General features: G+C 30.0%; 1 pseudogene; it reads left to right on the top strand.

The window, feature by feature from the left end:
- LOC147812566 (uncharacterized) overlaps positions 1-14609 on the top strand; it is a 30063-nt pseudogene that overhangs the window by 211 nt on the left and 15243 nt on the right.

The raw sequence follows: 14609 nt of genomic DNA, 5'->3' as shown, positions 1-14609 counted from the left end.
CTAAATGAAGAATTCATTAACTTAAAAATTAATAATTTAAATATAAATGTTAAGTTACTTGGCAAATTATCCTTCTCTCTCTTTTTTTACTTTCAACTTCAACTCAAGTGTGAGCATATGAAATGAAGATCTAAAGAGAGAGAGAAAATTGTCTACAACATAAATAAACAGTTAGTATTTAAAGCAAAAAGAATGAAAAATTTTGAAATGAAATTTTGAAAAGCATTTAAAATTGTAGTAAATTTTTGAACAAATTGCAATTTTGAAAAAAAAATTTAACTCAAGTTCATAAATAAATTGCTCCTTTCAACACGCAAAATTCAATTTTTTAGTTGCATACTTGAGGATTGCAAGTTGGTTCGTAGCGTATCTTTTACTTCAAGTATAACAGTTACTGATTTTCAAACTAGTTATCAAATGTAAAATTCCTTGTTAACTTGTATATTTTTTACACTCCTTTGTAAATTCAAGTTGCTAAATCTTATGGAATTTGTGCCATATTTTCATTTGATTGGAATGTGAGACACATAGAAATGTTTCCTCTGGCTACAAAAAGAAAGCGCTACAGTAAATTCTACCTCAATTCTTATTATTAAATTCTATTCTCAATTCTATCTATTTACTATGATTTCTACTAAAACTGCAGGATATCTGGTTATACGCTTAAACTTTTTATATGGATGTTAGCATCACTTCTTTTAGTTTTAATTAAAAAATGGATTTAAAATATATATTTTTTTAAAAAAAAGTTTTTAAATTTAAAAAGGAATATAAAATTTAAATTACACATTATTATGTCAACATATATGTATTTCAAATTATTTTCTCGAAATGGTTTTGACATTTTTTAATGTTATATTTAATGTTATAAACTTTTATTATTGTTTATTTTAGGTGAAAGGGAAGTTTGGTAAATTAGGTAAGGTAATTCAAACATTTATTTTGCATTGCTCTTAATTGCCTATGAATTGTGTCGTATTATATTAATTTTATTTCATTTCCAGGATGTTGTCTGTTCATTACCAGTTGAAGATGTTGTGTTATCAGAATCTAAAAAGCTGTTGATTAGACTGTGTAATGAAATCAATAGGTATTGTTTAAATACTGCTCCATTATGTTATTAATTATATTTATTTTAAGATATTGCCTTTATTGCTGTAGCTTTTTGCATTGGTTTTGTAATCAGTTTATTTTACTTATAATGTTTTAAATTTAGCGAGGCATTAATTTTTCCATTAAATCGTGAACTTCAGAAAATCAATGATTTATGTTCTGACAAAAATTTATTGGAATTCTGCTATTCTAAAATTTAAATTTTGTTCATCATCATTAATGGCTCGACAGCCCAGGGTGGACCTTAGCCTTCTCAAGAAGTTTTGTCTAGGCTAACCTTTTTCCTGCTAGCGTTTTCCAGTATATAGTTTTTGAGACGAAAAGTTTTTTTTTCTAGGCCATCTATCCATCTCAGATTTTCTAGATAGATTCCAAATTCTTAAGATAGATTCTAGATAAATACACAAGTGGGCGACCTTTGTGCTAAAATACAAACTAAGATAAACAACGATAAAGAGCACAAAAATATTGCAAAAATACTTCATCAGTGCAACACTGTTGCACTGATGAAGGTTGCCCTTTGAGCATCCGAAACAGCTGTCTGTATTTCATAAATATTTTTGTGCTCTTTATCGTTGTTTGCCTTAGTTTGTAGATTCTAGATAGACTATAATCTATCCATCTCGTGTGCCGACTGGTCTGGCATTGAAAACTCTTTTCGTGGTACGGTCTTCATCCATTCTGATAACATGTCCTGCTCATTTTATTCTTTGCTGTTTAATATAGTTAATAATGTCAGGTTCATTACATGATAGCTCTAGATTTGGTCTCGTGAGCCACACACCATTTTTTTGAATTCCTCGGTGAGAGGCCGACACATGAGGATGTTTTTTTCCTCTAATAGCATAAATTATTAAATTTTCTGCTAATTTTGGCCACTGGGGGCTGTTGTTTCTGTTTTCAGATCATTATTGTCATTTTTAATTGTGTAATAGATATTATTACTTCTATTACGACTTTGATTTATTATAAAATGAGTAGTCACTGAGGCTATTAAAGTTTTTTCATTTCCTTTTTTAATGTCCTTTGTTTCTTTCTCGTGTGAGTATGCAATACTGTTTAAGCTTAGCTGTAGTTGATTTTTCCGAATATTTTTTTTTCTTTTTGAAGCAGTACAAGCGTAAATGTTAAAAATATGCAGATGATAAGTACTGGGTGCATTTACATTTCTTGTATTTTGTATTTGTTATCAGTATAATGATTTAAAACCACAAACCAACAAAAGGGAAAGCTTTGTTTAATGCTGGTTGTCATTAAGATGGAATCATAAGAATCTAGAAACATGAGATACGATGTTTGGAAATGCGTGATTTTTAGAACACTTGGGTGCTGAGTTATTGTTTTTGAAGAGAAAGATCTGAGGTTTGGTTATTTAAAAGATTATAATTTTGAATTTTTTTTTTCTTTTGCAAAATTTGCTTGATCTTTAATAAGATAATTTATTTTTTTCATTATAAATTGAAGCGTCATATGTTTTTGCTAAAAATTTATTTTTGTAACCCTTGTTGAACAGCCAACCCAATTTTGGGTTTACGACTGCTAATATTCATTTCCGCAACCTTTTAATTTTGAACCCAATGCAGGAGACAAGGGAACTCATAGATCAAACATCGTGAGAAATTTACCGAGGTCTTTTTGATGGAACTAGCCCGTATTTGCTTTACATAGAGAGGAAAACCACGAAAACCTCCCATGGTTAGCCTGACGACAAGGGGACTCTTACCCCGAACCATTGCAGCTTGCTAAATAATTTTTGTATTTTTTGTGAAATATGAATACATACTTATTTTCTGCATCTTTGGTGTGTTTTATTATTAAAGAATTTACAAAATGATGATGCAAGAAAAATATTTATTCAAAAGCAAATAACAATTAGTTTTGTTTTAAAAAATATGCGTGATTTTCGTTTTCTAAAAATTTTTTTTAACCCTAAAGCTTATTTTCTCTTGCATTAATAATCATTTTTAATTTTATTCACTGTATAATGGAAGAATCTATTGTTCTTGAGTTGGCTCGAGTTCCAACTTGTTCTGATTGATACTTTATTGTAATCATGGTTAATTAAGAAAATTTTGTCATAGGTACAACGGACAAGTAACAAAAATATATTACTAATTCATACACAATTTCAGTGGTCTATTTGCTTGTCTCTATTTGGATTTTTATTTTAAGTGAAAAACGTGAATGTTAAATGAAATATTATAAAATCATAGAATTTAGAGAATAAAAAGAAACAAATAAATGGAGAATAGAATATTTACAATATCGATAATAATATAATATGGACAATAATATAATATAGAATATGGACAATAATAGAATATGGAATCATCAGATGGAACTTCATTCCTCATTATGAAGAAATATGCTATTTTGTGACCAAAATTCATATAACCAAAATAGCGTACCATTCGGTAACATCAATTACTGGCCAAAGAAGTCATGGATTATTTATTTTATAATGGTCTGAATCAAATTTTAGCTGTTGTAGTTATTTAGTTAGAGTTAGTTTTGAGCTCTGGTTGTGATTTTTTCAATTTAAGATATCTTTCTGTTAATCCTAAATTGTTGACAATAACTTTGAATGTTAAAGATTTTTACCTTCTTCATTTTTTAATTGGAAACTCTGTTGCTTCTATGTTATCTCGAGCTCAGATTAATTTAAATTCTATATTAAAACTTTTTTTAGTTTAAAATAAAAAAATTTTAAATCATATTTTCACGTTTTAGTCAAATGTTTTCTCCTTTTATTGAAATAAAATTACTTTTCAGGTTCTCCTCATTCAGTGTTTGCTCCTTACTGGTCTAAAACTCTTCAAAAAATTTTTACGGTATGTAAAATGAATATATGTAGAATTTTTTTTCTTTGGTCTAATTATAGGGGTGCACAACGTGCGGCTTGCTGACTGTTGATGATTAACGAAAAACTTCCTGTATTTGATTGAAATATTTAGGGGAACTTTGAGAGATATCTAATTATTGTAGGGCACATATACCCATCGTCTGTACCCTGCCAACGACACCCAGGAATTCTAGTTTTATTTGAAACTTCTAAGAATTAAATAATTATCAAAATTTAGCTTAAATCAACGATCGAAACTTTTCTTTTATTTTCAGCAGAGGATAAGAATTTGAAAAGGCCTTATCAAAACTAGATAAATACTTTCGGATTATTTTTTTATCAAGACATAAAATGTCACTGAAAAATTATTCATTGGTTTGATTTTTATTGTCAATTCATATTCATACTTAATTAATATTTTTTTCAGAAATGAGTGCTTTATGTTTTAATGAAAATTATGTTGAAAATTATTTCACAGGTATTTATTTGTGCAAGGAAAGCAAGTTTGGGAAAGAAGATTTTTTTTGCTGGTTTAGGTATGTGTTTTTATTGTTTATTAAAATGTCTTAAAATGTTCCCTGATCCATGACTAATCAGTTGCAAAAAAAAACATAAAAATATTCCAAATTTTGTGTTATTTTTTCTATTTATATTATAGCAGTAACATGCAAATTGAGAATCTGTTTTTAAACTAAATTGTTATTTTTTGGGAATAACAATGATTTTTAACAACTTTGTTACTCATTGTTAACTTATATAGTAGGTAATTAGATACTTTTTTAATAAGTAAACAAATTTTAAAAAGCATTGCATTTGCAAAAATTTGAAAACAAACTGTAAATTGATCACTTACTGGCTAATTTTGACAATTAGATAGGAATGTTGTTCAAATGTCACCAACACTGTCATATATCATTAAGAAAATTACATTAAACTCATTTTTTTAAAACTATTCTAGTTTTAAAATAGTAGTTAGTTTAGACTGTTTCAGATTTTAAAGAATTTGCTATTGCCTAATTATTTGCTTTTCAATTTATGAATAATTTAGGTGATTAGTATTTAGTTGTATTATTTTTCAAATGTGAGTTTTGAAAAACAAAATAAAAACTAAAATGAAAAATATCTATCAGCTTTTATTATTAATATAATAACTTGCATTTTTTGGGGTATGTTATGTTCAAACTAGTATTTGTTTTTTCCCCCAAAGTAATAGAGCAATATCAAATTCTTGCTATATAGTATATTATTTATAGTTTGTTTAATCCCTATGTTATATTAGCATCAGTATTAATTCAATAAAAATATAGATGTTTGCTAAAGAAAATATGCAAAATATTTAGACCTTATATCTTGTTTTGCTATAATCTTTTTTCAATTTGTTAAACTTATGCATGTGTCTTTCTTTAGAATTATTATCTTTTAATATTATAAGTTATCCAACAGTTATCCACCGTATACTTTTGCAATGTGCAGTTACAGAGAAAAGAAGTCGGAACCTACGGAAATGATGCAGCTGGATGGATATACTGTAGATTATGTTAAACCAGTGCTTGGTATTAAATTTTCTATTTTTTACTTTATTTACTTAGTTTTCTAGTTTGTATTTAATTTATATGCATAAACTCCAATAATTAAACTTTTATATCTTTACAAATTATTCTAAATAATTTGTTTGATAGACCTTCAACTGAAACAAAAAGCATCATTATTACACTAAGCAACTAATCAGAAACAATTAACAAGTCAATTCAACAAATGGCAGAATTTTAAGCTTTAGCGATTAAAACTCAACTTAACATACTTCTTGATTAACTTTTCTTATTCTCGTCTATTTTGAATATAGAGTTTTATAAATAATCAGTGCAAAACAGTGCTGAACTGCACACACAGTGGAATGGTGGTCCTCGTGTAGCTTAACAAATATGTACTCTAGTATAAAACAAAATTGTTTTGGGCCAGCTGGGATAAAGTTTTTTTTTTTTTTTAGAAACATTTTATTTATAGCAAATGTCCTATATGTAAACTGTATTGAATTTTTTACTTACTGAAAAAAAATTTTTTTTACTGATATGAAATCTGCCCATTTGTAATTAAAAAAATTGACATTAGTTTTGTATATTATGAAATTTGATTTAAACTAATAAGATTGGCATAAATTTTTTTATAACCATCGTTGAACTGCCGACACAAGTTTTTGGGTTCACGACTGCTATTATTCAGCTCTATAGCCTTGTGATTTTGAACCAATCCAGAAGACAAGAAACTCCTAAATCCGTACCCCCCAGAGATATGATTTGTTATGGGAACATGAAGGACTTTGTGATTCGATGGATTCAACGTGCATCAGTCACACGTGGAGATCGAACCCATAACCTCCGGTACATGGGCTAAGTGTCCTACCAACCAGGCTGTCCTGGCCTTTGGTATAAGTTGTCGTTCTCTAGAGTGCAATTTGATTGTGGTTTCGTTCAGTATGTAATGAAGTAATTTATTGTTCAGATTGTTTTTGTCTCATTGGCTCCAGGATCTGAGATGAATCACCAGTTAATGTTTCATAATAAAATTAATCTTCATTAATGTGATAGTGGTTTTCAAAAATTACTCGTAGCTAATGGTGTTCTAACTAGTTTTGCTTCCTTTTCATTTAATTGTCGTCTGAAATCTGTTACTGTTAACTGGAGAAAATCTGTTGCTGTAATATTTTTATTAATCTTATTGAAATTAAAGAAAAAGAATGAAGCAAATTGAACATTTAGGGCAACTTCAGTTAGTGCAGAAAAAAGATGGCATCTCTGAACCAGCAACTACTTTTGTTTGAATAAAATCTCTCTGTACTTACAGGTATTAATTTATTATTTCTCTTTTCCTGCTTTGTTTAATGCTACTTCAAATTTCAGATCTTGAAGGTGGGAGGTTTTTTTTTCAATGCGGTCAAGGAAGGTGATAGACAATGAAAATGGGTGCCATCTATGGGTCATGGCTATGTACAGGACTACCTACCATGTGAGCACATTCAACATCAAACCAGCAAAAACTCTACCATATCTAAGTTACAAGGAGGTATGTAGCAATATTTGGCTTCAAAAATTAGCTCAAATGATTGACACTAAAAAAAATCGATATTTTATCTCCTCTAACGTTTAGATTAAAAAAAGGGCATAAGTCCATTATATATAATTTAAAATAACACTCTAAGTATAAAGTTTCCTTATTCATAAATTAAAAGGTTTACTTATAGTAGAACATTATTTTTTTTAAAAATTTTTGACGTAAAGAAAGTTTTTATAAAGATCATTCTAAGAATTTTATAGCTGCCACAATTATTCAAACTTTTTATTCGTTTGTTGATTTGGCTATTTCCATACTAGCAAAATTTGTGTTATATCTTAATTTGAGAGAAAGAAACTTATGCTATTTATTAAATACAATTTCATAAATAACACAAATTTAAAATTATATTTAAAAAAAATATTCAATATTTATGTTCATGCTTTGTTCCTAATGAAATTAACGCATGCTTTCTAAGAAATGTTAGTAAGTTGTTCATACTATAAAATCTTTACTTGGGATAATTAATAAGGAATATTTCAAAGTTTATAGTGTTTATTTTTTGGGTAAAATACTAGTGCGAATTCCACACTTCACACAAAGTATTGCCCCCCCCCCTGAACAGATTGCTACAGATGTGAGGAATGTCATAACTTTTCTTCACACCAGTCCATTGTTGTCTGCCTTGCTTTTTTGAGCACTATATTTTATGCTCGGCTTTTATTTATCTATTTCTTTTTAGAAATATTTACCTGTTGATGTTTTACCCTGGTGTGCACGATAATTGCATGTTTATTTTTAATTATAAAGGGTTACAGAAAGAAAGTCATGTTTAGGGTATTGTGGGAAAGATAAATTATAGTTTGCTGATATTATGTTTAAATTAGAGATCTACGTTACTGCGGTTACCAATTATTCATTATTTTGACCAGCTAATGCAGATGGATATTTAGTACTGAGCAATGTTGGTTTATTGTCAAACTCTAACCATGTCCTTATCCCATTTTTCAGGTGCTCTATATTTTTATGATCGTGGTAGAAATGTCATGTAATTTGGCTCCTGGTCAGATAACGTTAACTCCAATTTCATGTAGAATTTTGACCCTGGTCAGATAACATGGACAGCACCATAGCTGGTTCCCCTCTTCCCAAGTTTCAGCACCACAACCAACCAACAAGAGTACTTTAATTCATAAGAGATTTAATGCACACTTTGCAGCATATACACTCCAGTTGTTTTACCGACTGCCAGGTTCAAACTCATGACTCCAATTTTCCATCAGCTGTGTGAACATCTAAATCGACTGTGCCACTAATTACTTATGTTACAACTGTTGCATAAGTTGCTTGAAACAAATTTACTCCTGAAATTTAGAATCACTGATTTATACTTGAAAATTAAATTTGCACTAAGTTTTATTCAGAGTTACTTCAAACTTAATTTTTTTAGGGTATCTTAACCTAGTGTTAAGGGTTAAACTTATGAGAAAGCACTTTTTTTTCAATAAATTAGTTTTTGGAAGAATAGGAACTGTGATAAAGAATGTTAAAATTTAGTATTTTTCGTAAGGAGGGCAAAAAAGCAAAACAAATTAGTAATATTTTTCCATCAGTATATTTTATTTTTTGGGTAAAAACAAATCCGTTATAATAATTTCACGTTATTATTTTCGTTTGAAATTTAATAAACTAATGTACTTAATTAATGTTTAGACTGTAGGTGCTAAAAAAAACATTTCCATTATTCTGTAAAGTTCTAAGTACTATTAACGAAGCAATTAATTTTTTTAAAAGTTTTAGTTGTACTGCACCTTTTTTTTTCTTTTTTTTTATACATCTCTACTTTAAATATTAAGAAAAAAACTATTCAGCCCATTAGAATCTTGATAATTTTGTAGTTATTTAGATTTATACTCTGCGAGTATTTCCTTTTATTTGCTAGTATAGTAAAAGCTAACATGTTAAGTAAATTTTAGTAAGTACTTTGATTACAAGATTGTTTTTGGAAATATAAATTTATTTAGAAGCTGAGCTTTAGTTAAACCTGAAACATTTATGTTAGCTTTAGAATCATCCTCAAAAATTATTTTTCTTTCTTACTCAATCCATTTTCGTGATTTAGAAATCTTTGATAAAACAATGATGGACATTATTTTGACATTTTGTTATCAAGATAAATAACAATAAAATTAATTTAATGTATAATTTTTTAAATCTTATTTTTATCTTATTTTTTAAATCTTATATTTAATTTATTTCGATCATCATTTTGCAAAAAGAAACATTTTAAACTTAATGAATTGCAGAAAAATTCCTGCAACTTCTTTCGTATCACCTACACTTTAAAATCTTCTGCATTTTTAGGCATTTATATTTCTTAAGAATCTCTTTTTCCTTAATAGAATAGTTTACAATGTAAAAATGGTATGCTTGCTTAGAAAAGTTCAACTTATACGCAATTTATATTGCTGCCTTTTTTAAACGTATGGTTATATTGTTATTTTTTCCCAGGAAATATCAGGAAAAAAAATGAAATTTATGTTATTTATTTGAGATTAAAGTATAAATTGCAATTAACTTGGTTTAGTTTTCTAAATGTTTTTCTCTGCATCATTGAAATTAAGTTTTACATAATTTGAATTTCATGTATAATATATGCCTGCCAAATCTGCTGTTTCTTAACAAAGACTCCTGTAATTTACGTCTATCTCCTGTTTACCAGTACATTTTAAATTTCTCCGTATTTGTTGAATAAATTAAAAAACAATTCGGCAATAAAACATCCGCTAATAGCAAAAATACTTCTCCTATTCCTCAACAGATGGTACTATTGCTAGTACTACAGTAAGTTGAGTGCTTATAGTTTAAAATATTACAAATAATAATTTTTAAAAAAAAATTATCTTTTAGACAATATAAAGAACAAAACAAACAAAACCCTATCAGATCATTATGTAGAGTATTTAACCAAGATATTTAATGTATGTCTGTCGTTGAACTTCTTTCCTGAAATATGTAAAACTGCAAATATAATTCTATTTCCTATACCAAACAAAGATTTACTATCTCAGAACAGTTTTCGACCTATAATTTTGCTTTGCACTCTTGGTAAGATACAGAAGCGAATAGCATACACTAGGCTCAAACCATTTTTCAGTTGTTTGCCAGATGAATAGCATGGATTCAGGGTGAAACTGGATACAACAAAACAGTTGTTACGTTTAGTTGATTATGTTGGCAGAGGATTAGTCTTAAAGCAGACTTCGGCTTGTTGATACTTGATATTAGTAAAGCGTTTAATAGAGTATTGGAACAAAGGAATAATTTTTAAATTAATTGAGCTTGAATTCCCAAAGGGAATAATAAAATTTGTTTACAGTAATTTGGCACAAAGAAACTTTCAGATTAGAATGAAAAACGCATGCTCCACGGTGAGGAGTATAAGAGCAGGCGTACCACAAGGTAGCATACTCGGACTAATTTTATATATCCGTTTTACACACGATTTCCCAATCGACAGGATCACTCCTGTCGATTGGAACAGCTTAACTGCATTTTATGCAGATGATACAGGTGTGATAATAAGATCAAGTAACCTGAACAGGGTTATAGAAAAACTGCAGGATAAGATATACGATAACGAGGAATGGTGCTTAGATTGGAAGGTTGAAATAAATGTTCAAAAGTCCTAACTGATCCAGAACAACAGGAATCCAATTAGAGAGCATAATGAACTAGTACTCTTAAACCAAGTGATACCAGGAGTAACTAAAGCAGCATACTTAGGTCATTCACAACAGTCGGACTTGATCGGATCGTGTGAAAAATGTCAAAGATAAAGCCAATGCTGCAACTTTAGAACTGCAATCAATAATGTACAGTGAAAAACTGAGTTTAAAATGAAGAGGTTACTTTTCACCTCCATGATTAGACAGACCAATCATGACCTATGCCTCGCCAGCATGGTGTAACGTTTCAGAAAGTGAGTTTGGGAAACTCAGAAGAAGGCAGAACAAGATTTTATGAAAGATAACTGGTGCTCAGTGGTATCAGAGAAATGTAGACATACACACGAACCTAGAGATTGACAGTTTTGATCACCACTTTAACAAACTAAATCGAAACTTTTTTAAGAAAGCGTTAGACTGCAAAGCCGCAAATTTTGACTCAATTTTTGAGTTCGAAAACTTAGCTGAAAATGCCTCCCTGAGGCCAGTAGCTCACTTTTTTTAACACTGACCATCTGAGTATTCACGAATATAGTGGAAAATTATTTTATGGCAATATCTCAAAATGGCCTTAATAAATATATATTAAACTATATATCATATATATATTAAGAAAAAATACAAAAAGAAAGAAACGGACATGTAATTGTATGAAAGCGTTGACTCAAATCAACTTGATTTGTAACAAACTTGACAATGCTTTAGTAATTAGTGAACTGTGAGAATGTTGAGAGAGAAAGTGTATCGTACCTGAGATGTACAATTAAATTTTTAACAAACGTCTTACAAGAAGTATATTTCGTTTATAATTTTTTATCTACTTATTGTGATAATGTATCATTATATAATATCACTTGAGCAATGTGCTCAATATTAATTCTCTACTTTCATTTTTAGGATACAAGGACCTCAAGATAATACCACAAGGATCCACCATCACAAGATGAAGTAGTAAAGGGCCACTTCTGTCTCAGGCACCCCGACCAACCGAGTTTTCAAATTTTGGGTAATTTTTACTTAATTTACTAATGTTATAATTGTGCGAAAAGTAATTTATTGTTAAACAATATTAGTTTTTTATTTCTCAGATAATTCTATCAGTAAGGGGGGGGGGGTCCTAACCCTATAGGACTAGACAGCTTTTCCTAAAAAAAAATTCGATTTTTTTTTTCAAAAGAAAAAAGAATGTTATAACTTTTTTATTCTGAGCAGTTAGACACAAAGTATAGGATAATATCTAAATAACTTCCAAAGTTACAGCAAAAATTCTGAAACCCATTCATGAAAGCAATAAATATATCACACCAGTTTTCTAAATAGGAATCGTCTGCAAACTCACTTATTTTTTTCAAAAGTATTTAAAGTTATGTCTTTAAATCGGGTTTTCACAATTCGAGATTTTCAATTTTGCGCACAAGATTTCTCCACTTCTACTAAATCAATTAAGTTTAAACTTGGTAATTAGATTCTGGATAGCATAGTGCTTTAAAAGAAGAAAAAAATTTCATTTAAAAATTTTTTTTTTTTGGAATTTTTCCTTTTTTGGAGCTGGTATGGTTTTTGAAAGATATTTTACTGTATATTAAAAGTTTTTTATAAGATTTTTATGACTTCTATCGTTTTCGCAATATGCCACACTATCTCTTTTATTTTTCCTGCAACTTTTAAGTCTGAGGAAAATTAAATTGTAAAAGTTCTTTGTGATGTATCGCAAAAGTGTTTATATTTAAATAATACCTGCGCCTCCTCCACGAAGGCTAACTTGTTCCAATGTTTGATCCAGAAGTTCCCTTGTCTTCTGGATTGGGTTCAAAATCACAAGGTTAAGGTGTTGAACATTGGTAGTTGTAAACCCAAAAAATTGGGTCTACTGTTTAACGACGGTAATAAAATACATCTGCCTCTCTAATCTCTACTGATTAAGATTCTTTGTAGTGGTAACGAAATGAAAGCAAGAATTATACAATTAAAAGCAAGAATTATATTATCTCCGCAAACGGTTAATGTTAGTATTTTAATTTATTTTTCAATTATTTGTAAGCAATGGTGGAAAATTTTTTTATAAATTAACTTTGTTAAATTATGAGAAAATATTAAAGTAGACATTTTGATAATACTCTAGATACTGAAAAACATCTACCTCAAAAATAAGGAGATTCAGCAGCTACAGAATAGATGATCCAAAATTCATTAGAAATTTAAGCAAAGTTACGACTTCTTTTTCATTTTCGGCAAAATATACCCTCACTAGCTATTGCTTCCTAAACCCCAGAATTAAATGCTTTTGCAATTCATTTCAAATTGCTTGATTATTGTTAAATATCTCAGTTCTTACACTTTATTTTAACAATAGTTGGTGGAAAGTTCTTTCTCAAGAGTGCTGGCAACCGGAATTCGTCTTATATAAACTGCTCACATCTAAGAGTCGCTCCTAAATTAAGATTATTACACAGGCCTGCGATGAAAAAAATACAAGAGGTCTGACAGCTGAACTTAATGTATTTTTTGGTGCTGAAATGGAAAATAATAATGAAAAATTTCCATCACGTCACGTTTTTTAGAAAAATTCAATTTTACTGGAATTTTAATGAACATTTACCATAAAAAAGTTTTCGTTTTTGAATTTCTTCCCTTCTTGACTGACCAGCATTCTAATTTGGTCAAATCTATAAAAGTACCCCTCTATCACTACTTCCTGTCACTGTCCCTCTCTCTGTAACAATGTCTTCCTACCAATAGCGCCGTGAGAATCCTTATCTAGGTCCGCTGACCTCTCAGAAACCCTAGCAAGCGTGATAGGGAGTCATTTTAAAGTTAGCTTTTTCTGTGCGTTTCGTGAAACATGGCTTTGAGTTCAAAACATTGTGAAAATTTCCCAGATGACTTTTGTGATACATGCGGCGAATATAATGCTGTTAAAAATCGCATGAGGAGCATTATAGACTATGTAAGACAACTTTATCTCGCATATTTTGGCATGAAACTCGGAGATCAGGACAAATCTTGGGCACCTCATAAAATTTGTGTGCAGTGTCTCAATGATCTACTCTTATTGCATCAAGGAAAGAAGACTGCTTTACGATTTGGAATTCCTGTGACGTGGAGGGAGCCCCAAAACCACTTTGATGATTGTTATTTTTGTTCCAGCCATGTTCGTGGGTATAACCGGAAAAATCAAAGACTAATATCTTATTCTGATAGCATTCCATCGGCCATACGCCCCGTTCCTCATGGACCTGATGTGCCTCTGCCTCCAGCTGAATTACCAATCATCTCTCAAGAGTCTTCAGACTCGGAACATCCAGAAGTTCAAGGCTCCGATATCGAATATAAACCATCTCTAGCCGGTTTACCTCAGCCCTCCTCTCAGGTTGATCTTAATGATCTGACTAGAGATCTTGGCCTTTTGAAAGAGGCAGCTGAATTGTTAGGCTCCAGACTGAAAGAAAAAACTTATTGGCCAAAGGAACATCATTTTATTGGTACAGGAATCGTGAAAAGGAATTTATTAAGTACTTTGATGAAGAGGAGAACTTGGTCTATTGTTCTGATGTTCCTGGATCAGCAAATTTAATGTCATCTAAAGATGAGTGGAGGCTGTTTATAGATTCATCTGAAAGAAGCCTCAAAGCTGTTCTTCTTTATCATAGGAGCCAGTATGCATCAGTACCAGTTGGACACTCAGTATATTTAAAAGAATGCTACGAAAACCTGGCTCTCGTCCTGAACAAAATAAAATATATCAACCACAGTTGAACCATTTACGCTGATTTGAAAATTATCTCCATGCTTCTTGGTCAACAAGGGAGATTTATAAAGTACCCGTGTTTCATTTGTGAGTGGGACAGCCGTGACAAGACTCAACATTGTGTCAAAAA

This window comes from Parasteatoda tepidariorum, chromosome 4 (assembly GCF_982258835.1).
Source record: "Parasteatoda tepidariorum strain Cologne lab strain chromosome 4, Ptep-v5.0, whole genome shotgun sequence".
Lineage (NCBI taxonomy): Eukaryota > Metazoa > Arthropoda > Arachnida > Araneae > Theridiidae > Parasteatoda > Parasteatoda tepidariorum.
This window is presented reverse-complemented; position numbering and strand designations above follow the sequence as displayed.